The following is an 11,233-nucleotide window of genomic DNA, read 5'->3' as shown; positions in this document are numbered from 1 at the left end:
ATCACCCAACCTCCTTGCACTTAATATTACTTTGGATTTGCTTCTCAGAGTGAGCAGTGGTATTTCTGAAAGCTTTGGGAGCGCTGGACAGAAGCCAGGGAGATTGAGTAAGGTTTGATGGCTCTGGTATTGGTAGAACTCTCTGGCCTCTGAGCCAGACTTAAGAGGAGGAGGGACATAGTGAGATGGACCGGAAGATTCATTGGTGGAGAGACTGGGAGTGAAGGGTCATATAAGCACAAATGGAGTTGAAGAGTGTGTTGGACCAGTATGGCCATTGTGTTAGAAAAAAGAGAAAGAATGTACTGTTCTTGAAGTGTAGGTTAGTATTTATTTGTTGAGAGAGAACCAGGAGAGAATATATAATGGAAGTAATTTTACATAATGTCCAATCTTTACTGTTTGTGATGACTAGCATTAAATCCTTCTGAATTTAATTAAATATTTTTACTTTTTAGGGCATTGAAAATATTGGCACACTGACACGAAATGCGTCCTGATTCCTGTTAACAATCCCCTGTCCCTGGTTGCATCACTTGTAAAGCGACTGATTTACAATAAAATAACACAAAAGGACTCTTATGTAAAAGTACACAAAAAATATGTAAGGAAGTATGTTAACATGTTTAGGTCATTTCCCGCTCTTAGTCCCAGAGACAGACATAACAAGCTCATTAGATGGCAATAGATGATGTTAGCACTTTGCAGACAGTACCCAATCAACCATATCCAGAAATGTAAGGTCTCTATGCCCATTAAGAGCTCATTCAAGGGATGGACCAAAGAAGTGCTCATACTCTAAAGTGCTTTATATTATGGTGTGCATTAGCAAATTTGATTTCAGAACTGGATGGGAGAGGTCATTATCAAACTAACCATGGTAATCCAATAAAAACATTAACATCCTGAAATCATGTTGGCTTGGCACCATCAAAAGAAATTTCAAAAAGCAGCTTTTTGGCTTGTCTTTTCTTTTCTCCAGATACTAGAGTACACTTCTGCTTGAACCTGAAAGGCACTTCACAGTAATATGGAATGTGGACTGTCACTGAATCCAGGGTGGCCTAAATGACCCTTTTGTTTTCCTTCCTAAATGGAACTTTTAGGAGACAGGCTCCTGGTAAGACAGAACTTCCACAGAGCCACTTGGCCCCTCACTGAGACCCTTTCTCCAACAGATGTTTGTTGTTGAGCCTGTGAGGTCAGTAATCACATTTTCCCTGGGTGTTAGCGATGCCTCGCCAGTGGTATGGCCTGGAGGTCAAGGGGATGGGGAGTTGCCTTTGAAGCCCTCGGGATCACCATCATTCCAGCTTACTCACATTCAAAGGAATTTCAGAGTTAATGTCTTCCATATAGGAGAATGTATCCTGGAATGCCACAATATCACCTGGCTGTCTTTCTTTGTAAGTAAAGGATGAATAAAAAATCTATGTGAGAATAGAGAATGGCGTCTTCAAAGACTTTAAAAATCTGCTTTATATTACTCCAAGTGTCTTAATATCCAAATGTTTTGAATGATCAAACCTAAGTATAATATTTAGTGCCATGCAGCCGTCAAATAAACTTTTTAGGTGAATTATTTATTATTTATACAACTACTGAACAGCTGTCTCAAGCTACTGATTGTTTGAGACATTTTTATAATATAAACTGTATAGGTGGATAATTTAATATGTGTACAGCGAGTGATCATCCAACTAATGCTACCATGTGGCTCAACCATCCAGTCCTGAACCTTTGAATATTGTCTCTGTTTTCTGCATATGGAAAGTCACTCAGTCTGTCATCAGCAACTCGCCAAATACTTCAGGTCTATCAGATAGTGAAAGTGGAAAATACAGCTTTTCTATTCAAACAAAGCTTCGGAATGGTTAAACTCACCTTGATTACAACAAACACCAATCCTATTTTTTAAAGGAAGCAAGACAACAACTTGACAAAGACAGCTGTGAGTTTAATAGGAACATCATGATGTGATTTACGGCATATTAACTTTGTTTAGCTTATTTGTAGGAATGTTTTAGAAAGAATGAGATGTGAAACCTAGGAATGTGAGCCACTGATCAAAATCATTCAGACTGCTGCTTAATACTCCAACAGTACAAATGGGAAAGCCATTATTTTGAAAAAAAAAGGGCCTATTATGTGGAGATGAGTGTAGCATAAGGAAGCCATTACTTTACAATTCTGTCCCAACCCCCCTGTGTCCCGCACCTCTCTCCTGGTCACCCTGGGGCATGGAAGTGGACGTAACAGCAGATTCTAATCAGGAGTGTACATACTACAACCTGCGTAATCGTTTTCTATTATTAATTTCCTCAGATTTGATAGACAGCCTTCACCTAAGATAAGATGTATCAGTGGAATAAAATTAGTGTATTAGTCATTTATTAGTTGATAAAAAGCCTTACTATGTTTGAGAATTTGAGCTAGAGCTTCATTTTGGAAATCTCTTCTGTCTAAAAGGGGACAGTTTATTTCAGTTACATGGTGCAAGTGGAAAAAAGTATGGTAACATTTCCTTTAGACTATCCTGTCCATTTTTCAAATGTTTTTTTTTTATCTCGAAGCCTGGAAGAAATGTAAGGAATCATTAGAAAACTGTAATCTTCACACTTTAATAGCTTTTCATTAGGCACTTCACTGTCACCTTTGTTTCAACCAGGTAAGTCTCATGATATACCAACATTTTGCAACTAACTGGCTGAATATATTGAACCATGTTTACATCAAGTCATCAGAGTCTTGTCTTGGCAGGTACAAGACTAGTTTGGGGAATATTGGTATCTATCTTCAAGTCCATGAAGTTATGTCCTGCAAAAAAGCCCCTGTGACATTTTTTTTGGATGACAGGCAGCCCTAACAGTTAACAAGATCTATTCACTAGATCTTGGCTATAAACTAATTTCAGACATTTATAATGTAAATGCCCATTCTGCAACTTCTTCTATGAAAGACACAGGATAATGAGCTTGGCAAGAAGACTACCCTTTCTCCCCATGACCAGACATTCGGTCTGTAGACAGGTGTTATCAGAAGATCCCTATTTAGGTTGGCCCATTTGCTGGGCTTGGCAGTCCCTTTAGCATATCTTTGAACCAGATGGTCATCTGTGCAAGTTTTGAGACCACTATCATCATACCAGGACATGCCATAGCTACAGACCACTACCCTGTAGTACTTACAGTGATCATTGTGAAGTGCCTTAAGTGGCTAGTCATGAGGCATATACAGTAAAGACTGGACTCATTATGAGGCTAGTGCACTTGCAGGTCACCTATCAGCCCACCAGGACAAAAAGGACCTTTCAAAAGCACATTCAGTATCATGCTGAGGCAGCCTGATAAGGAAATTAATCCTGAGGCATCTAGAGATGTACCAGCTCCAGTTGGACTCTGCTTCATGAAATATTTGGACATTCTAAGAGGAAATAGCAACTACATGTGGTCTTTGAGGACAACAACCTCCTCATCAATATACAATTGTCAGATTGTATATTTATAATCACACCCTTCAGTGTCACCCAAATGATTATGAGGTTCCCTTTTGAGTCTGGTTCCTCTCAAGGTTTCTTCCTCTTCCATCCAAGGGAGTTTTACCTTGCCGCAGTCGCCTCAGTCACCTTAGGCTTGCTCATTAGGGATAAATCTTGAATGTTTGTACAAGTATTATATTAATCTTTGTATTAAACTTTTTGTATTATGTTTATATTCTGTAAAGCTGCTTTGAGACAATATCCACTGTTAAAAGTGCTATACAAACAAATTTAAATTTGACTTTGAATTAACACTTTACTCTGCAACTGAAGTTTGATATCCTGGAAATCCTAAACTTGACCTCAGTCAATAAAACAGGAGTTGGCCACATCAACTCATAACACTGCTACACCATTTGAATAACCATAACCATCAGCAGCAGCTTAATCACTACAAGTTGAGAAGGTGCAGAAACTTCTGTATTAACGATCTGCTATTTAATGTGGATTTCAAAAGGACTTCCTCCTTCCTCCTTCATTCTTCATCCTGAAGAAGGTCAATGCTCTATGTATCTTCGTGTACTTCAGAGCCCAGAAAATAACTTTTCCATCACAGAAAGGCCATCAGTTTCTCAAGCACAAATCTCCACCCTTCCATCCTCACCACATAGCCCAAGTGAAGCATATAGAGCATCCTAGGCAGCTGTCTGGTATGGGAATTTCAACATCTCAGACAGCAAGACAAACCAGCTGCCTCAGCTCATCAGGATCATTCTTTTCTTTCTTTCTGCATGCAGAAAACCATCAGACAAAGGAATAACTCTCTCACCAGTCATCTGGCTCAAGGTACCTGGATTATTACTACCAGACTATGTAATTGCTTCCATCTCCAAAAATGCCAACACCTTAACTCGCTGCTGTCACCACCCAGTGCTGCTCTGAAGAAATGAAATGAATTAAACTGAAACAATAGCCACTTCTCTTATGTGTAGTTAGCCTTGTGTGTTTATTGGATTGTGTTACACGGGAACTACACACTATTCTTCGGCCCTATTCTTACACCGTAGTCCTGTATAATGCACCACAATAATATATGTTATTCAAGTTGTTGTTCAAGCACATGTTTCAGTGTGCTAATAGCATGAGAATTACACAACATTGGGGACACATAAGGATGATTTTCATGGACGAGTCACCAGTGGTATGCTATGCTGCCCTATCAGAATGTAGATAATTATATTCTTCAAGACATCAGGGGCCCAGTGACATAAAAACAAAGCTGGAATCCCATCTCTCAGACATACCACGGTATTGTGCAAGCTTGTGTATACCATAATCGTCTTGAGATTAGACATTTTGAATTTGCTTCATTTTGTGCTGGCACTCTCTGGTCAAACAAATATCACAAAATCAATCCATGACTTAAACCAGCTTTCCTCTAAGTAGTTCAGATAATAAACAAGGGGTCTATAACTATAAGAACCTTTTTATTGACTTTTTACCTCTTTATTTACTTTATATGGACCGGCTAAATTGTCAGCATGGGAAGTGTTATACGCTATATATGCTTTTGTATATTTGTAAAACGTGCAGACTCTTAACTTGTGAACATATGTCCTGCAGATGGCGGGGCAAAAAGCACATCTTGGATGGTAAAGTTCAGAAAAAATATAGGTGGAAAATTTGGTTGAGGGGTGTACCATAAAGAGTCTAAAGGCTTTCCTCATGGGCATCAAGATACACAGTGTAAATCTCTCTGATGGGACTGAGGCTAACCCAAACACTGGTTGAGTGATTTCCCATTTGGTTTTTTGGTTGATTCTGTCACTCATGGACCTCATTCACAACCCATACCAATTTCTTTACACTGTGTCATCTTAACCAGGTTCAAATGTCTGTGGTCAGTCATGTGTTCTCACAGGCACTATCCATTAAACACAGCCATGGTGGGCAACAACTCTGTTCTGTCTTATTAAAGTCTGAAAAGTCACAGGCATGTGCTGCCATTCACTAATATTAGGCTGTACTATGAAGTATTTTCCTTAACTTAATTGTTTCCTGCTGCATATTTACTTAAGACAGAAGTTAAACGATGGACTATATTTTTAAGTAAATTGGCCTTCAAAGCCTTATATTATCAGATATGCAATGTTTGCAAAATAAAGATGGCAGACAGTTCGGAAAAAGCACTTTGAAACATTAGATTCCATAGTGATTGGCTGGTAGCAGTGTATTAACGGGCGGTTTAATGGATCAGTGGAAGCTCTGACTTAAGATGAACATGTTTTAAGGAGAGGTTGTATGAAATTTAATGTAATGAAATTTAATGTAAAGCTAAATACATAGTCACATTCGGTGTGATATTATTCAGGTGAATATAACAAAGTGCTTTCTTATGTATTCAGTAAGTAGGAACTGTTTAGTAGAGTAGTTAGCTTAGCTAACTACACAATCCGTAGCTGTCCACTACTTCTCAGAAAATCGGATGAAATAATGGAAACTATGGCGACCACCGTGGCTGACGTGTTTGCTACGCTTTCCCGATTAAGTCTTAATCTGTATATACTGTATTTTTTTATTATTATTATTGGATTGTTCATACATTTCTATCATTTACTTTTTGTTCTTTTTATAGGGGAGATGTGCAAAGTAAGAATTTCATTGTATGGTCTAAACCATTGTGTTTTCACATGACAATAAACTATGTTCTATGTTGTCTTTCTCAGATAACCTTTCAAGCATTTTTACTTATGCCAATCCCTTGTTTGCGAGTCATCCTGCAAACATCCACAAATCCCCTACTGTTCTAAAAGAGTGATTTGGGTCTCTATTAAAAGTAATTCCGACATAAACCAGACTTTTGGAGAATTTAATTAATTCACGATGTAGTAAAGCTTACACAGCTGGAACACCTCAAAATTTTTTGCTCACATTTTCTTTTAAACAGGGATTTTCAGACACCCACTCCCACTCAGGATTTTGTGATTTTTGCCTGGTGTCTTAATATCCACCACTACCAGGCGACACTTTTACTCCACTACATGTCATCTAAAAAATTTCCTCGAGCTCAACTTTTCAAGCACTGACCTAATTCAATAGTTGCATGTGAAAGCATTAGTCACCACAAAAATAACATATCTAGTGAGCCGCCATTCTGGCCAAGCTGAAGAGAACAATAGGGGTTCAGATATCTCAGTTGGATAAAGACTTGTTTGTTTAGTGACTCTTTGGAGAAAGAGAGAGGGAATGATACAACCAACCACCCATCGAGAAACGATGCTGACTAAGTTGGCGGCAGTCTCTTCTGAGCTATAAAACTGTTGGACACACGTGTGAAAAGAGCTGTGGGATGCATGCGTGAAGGGCAGAGGGCTTGGAGGAAGGGGGCCGATGAGGTTCACTGGGCTTAAATCCAACATCTTTTGCAATCCATATGAGAATCTCTAAGACATTTGCACCGGTTCTCTTTGCACTCTGCTGCTCTGCTTGGATTTGCATGTGAAAGCATGCAAATATATATACAAATGTATGTTTCGGTCAATGATTTTCGGTCAGTACAGTCACAGGGTTATATGTCACACAGGACTCAGAAACAAGATTCAGGGTCATTATCAATGGAATGTCATCTCCACCACATTCCTGTGTGTACTTGGACAAATTGCTTGGCATTCTCTGGCTTGCTTAGAGGAAAACTTAATTGTGTTGCTCCCATGCACCGAGGTATCCTCTGTTAACCTCTCATAGAATGAGTGACCAACTGTGACGTAAATTTAAGACTGGCTCGTAGGTGGCCTTCGCACTCCTTCTGACAGAAACATACCAAATGGATGCATCACCAGAAAAAAGCCTTATTATTTAAGTACAAGAGTGCTCTTTCTATCACAATATGTCCTTTAACCACTTTGTCATTCTGTCTCTCTTTTGGTTTCTCTTGATCTCAATTCCTGCACTTGCTTGTTTTCTCTGCCCCTGCTTTGGCCTGCTTTAGTCACCCCCTCCAAAACCAGTTTATTTGATTTATTGGAGAGTCGCAAAGAGACTCAGGTTACAGCTTTGAAGTCACAACTGACTGTTGGACCCTTGGCTTACACCCGCACCTTCGACATAAGCCAGACCAGAGAAAGAAAAAGACTGGCCTTGTTATCCTGCAAAGACCCAATTTTTGTGCTCAGGTTTTTCAGTTGTTTTATAAATGGAGATCTTGGCAGGCTGACGTTTTGTAAAACGTGGTCTTATCCTGTGATGTAGACTTTGGAGGGGTTGAATCAAATGCTGGGATGAAAAAGTTACCTTTGGAAACTTTTCATTTTTTCACAGAGGCCGAAGAGGAGCAGGGAAAGTGAGGGGCGCGATTTAAGGTGAAGAAAAGCCTCCTCAGAATGGCTTAAGTGCAATCATTGTAAATGTCAGTCATTTTAGATTTTAAAATACTATCCAATGAGCACATGCTTATATCAGGCCCAGATGAAGGTCCAGACAAGATAAGCTTATTTACAGACACATTGTTTAATTTCAAACAATGATACTTGCAAGCAAAAGGAACAATTCAGGCAAATTTGTTGTGTATTTACAACTCCTTAAGGTCTCATGACTATGCTAACAGGAAGCCATTTTGATGACTAATCTGGCACCACAAGTGTTAGTTTGACACCAAAGCCTCTCACCTCACACTTCTGCTCTAAAAAGACACTGGTGAGAAGCATAATGCATTGAACTCATCTTCAATTTCATCTCAGATTAAAGTTTCAGTGTGATTAAGACAAGCACACATGGCTTATTTTTACTATAAATCTGACCCATGCTTAGACCTAGGGTATCTCTCTCTCTCTCTCTCTCTCTCTCTCTCTCTCTCTCTCTCTCTCTCTCTCTCTCTCTCTCTCTCTCTCTCCCCCTCTTTCTCTGCAGTTCCTTTTCATAATGCATAATATTCATTGTTCTAATCTTATGCTGCAGTCATTTCTATAAAACTAAAGGCCACCTTCCCTAAATTTCCAAATGTAATATGCATACCGACACATGGAGTACTTTCTCCAACAGCAATAAACAGGTATGAAGCTATATTGCTCCATTCATTCATTATTCTGTGTTTTTTGGATCACCACTGCTAAAAATATCACTTCCGCATAGAAAATGAGTTTTCCTTATTTTTTTAAGGAGTAAAGGAAATCACTTTTCAAGAAGAATCCTTTCCCAGTTGAAGACAAAAATGCTGATAAAAATGATGGTTGCAGTCAAACCACATGCTTGTCATCTCTAGGCTAATAAATGTGAGAAATCCTTTTCTTTTGCCGATTTCTTGCCAGAAGCAACAACGTGCTCCAAAGTCCACATGGATTTAGAGGTAATACGTTTTGCAAACAACTTTTAAAAATATTTCATTCCTTTGTAGCTTCATCACATACAAAATTTAAGCTCTGGGAGTCTCAATGTTTTCAGCCAAAATAAGGATGAACTGCATGGAAGTTGCTAGATTTTCCTTTAGGGAAGATGCACTATCACTTCTAATGGCAACAGAAGGAGGAGTGCTACTGTAATCTCAAAGCACCGATGACAAACACTAAATCTCTGAATATAATGTGCTATAGAAGGAAACCCACAGAGACTGAAAGCAGCATGAAGGCTCCATAATTACACCAGTGACTAAGTGTGGAGACAAAAATATGGAGGGTTGTGGCCTTTGCGTTGGTTTGTTTATGTAGAAGGTTCCAGCTTATCATCAGATGGTTAAGAAGTGTACTATGGAATTTTGTCTGGAACAGCCAACGCACAGAGAGGCATCAAAGGTGGAAAGTGAGACATTTAAAATAAAAGCTTAGTAAATATAATTGATAAGATCAATGCATTTTTATTAAAAATTAAAACACGAGTCAATTTGACGAAACCATGGAGAGAACCTGAGCCAAACTTTATCTGATCGGAGATCACAGATGATAGCTTTAAGAATAAATGGGAAGCCCAAACTCCTATATTTAGGGTAGAAATGTGTCTATATTTTTTCACATTTAATATTTTAGCAAAATGATCAAATATCTCACTGCCGTATTGCACTATTTCTTCATTTAAACCACTGCTTCTTGATATGATGATTGGAAAAACTCGTAAAAAAAAAATTGGAACCTTCTAACCATCTGCCAATATCTAAAACTCCTATCATTGTAATTGGTACATATGGTAAGTAAATTGCAAGTATAAAGTTATGTTAGATTATTTTTGTTTGTTTTTTGTTTAGATATCTGTCAGCACCTTTATTTGTGTTTTATCCTGATATCTGTTCAGTGAAATTTCTAGCTACTAACAGAATAAACTTGGTTTTCTGTTATGCTCTGACATAAATACTCTGATTAAACAGATAAAAAAGAGCACACTGTACTTCCCTTATTTATTTAAAAATAACACTGTTGCTTAGTTTTATTATTTTCTTTCCACCAGAGAGATTGCATTTACATGTCATCAGGGGTGGCTAAAATTAGCTGGATAGCAACACAGCTGGACCTGTCTTTAAAAGATAAAAAGACATCAATATTATGTTTTTTTATTTTTCGGCATCACATCAGATTTTTGCTGTTAGCAAATGACGTATATATTTGCCTGGATATTAGGCTTTAGCTCTCCCATCTATTATCACAACCAGCCATCGCTCGATTCTGTTGTTCAGACTGAGTCATCTTGCTCTTTGGTCTTATAGTGTTTGGTTTAGTTTATGATCTGTTTGACATGTTTCCATGTGCTCTCTTGTTTCTTGAGTCCTAATAGCTCATTGTGAATCTTTTCTTGATGTGTCTGCATTTGCTTCGTTTGTAAGACAGGAAGCCTTGTGTTAATATTTATCCTATAATTCCTTTACTATCCCATTAAATCAAACAGACTAGATGAACAGATGATGAAAATGTGGTGTACTGTTACTAAAGGGATTCAGATCTGGACTGCAAAGGACATGCATGTCATCTACATTTAATATAAAAACAGTCTGCCAATCTTAGGCACACAGGTCGTTTTTAGAAACATAAGATTATTAATAGTTATTTCAGCTTTATGAGTTAGTTAGAAGTGGCCATGATGCTGCTTTGCGGTAGAGAGTAAATGAATTGGGTGCTGGAGGAAACACGACATGTGGGCTTTTACAGCTTCTGTAGCTTAATGGCCTCACAGAGAGACTGCGTGATGTCTACACCACATTATAGAAAAAAGTGTGTGTGTGTGGGTGTGTGTTTGTGCGTGCATCAATGTCTTTGCTGCCTACTAGACATTGATTTTATTTCCAAAGCCCCTTTTGTTTGTGCCCTTTCCCCATCAAGCAGTCAGATCCTCCACCGAGGCCTTACTAAATCCTTTTGACTTTACTCTCCTCCTCTGAGAGCCGCAGTCATCTGGAGTTTCTCTCAGAGACACGGCAGACAGTTCAGGTCGAAGTGCAATACACAAGTGGCCATGCATAAAATTACAAAACAAGCACCTCGCTCTCCATTCCCTCATTTGATGTTGACATCACGAATCTGCACTTCTTGTTTTGTTTCAGGGATTATGCATATATTTGATGTAAAATCAGTGCTGTTTGTGTCTTTCCCTACACTGTGTTTAAGCCAAAATGTAAGCGACCCTAGCAACATACTGTTAACTTGAACCACCACGTTATGGTGCCAAGGACAACAGATACAAGCAGCTAATGACATGGCTTGATGAATAATCCAAGCTCATGAACTTTATTCCATTGCTATCAAATACATCACGACTCACTCTAATATGCTCTCTATGGAA

This window comes from Tachysurus vachellii, chromosome 20, assembly GCF_030014155.1.
Source record: "Tachysurus vachellii isolate PV-2020 chromosome 20, HZAU_Pvac_v1, whole genome shotgun sequence".
NCBI classification, from domain to species: Eukaryota; Metazoa; Chordata; class Actinopteri; order Siluriformes; family Bagridae; genus Tachysurus; species Tachysurus vachellii.
The sequence above is the reverse complement of the archived record's forward strand: the minus strand, read 5'-3'. Positions refer to the sequence as shown.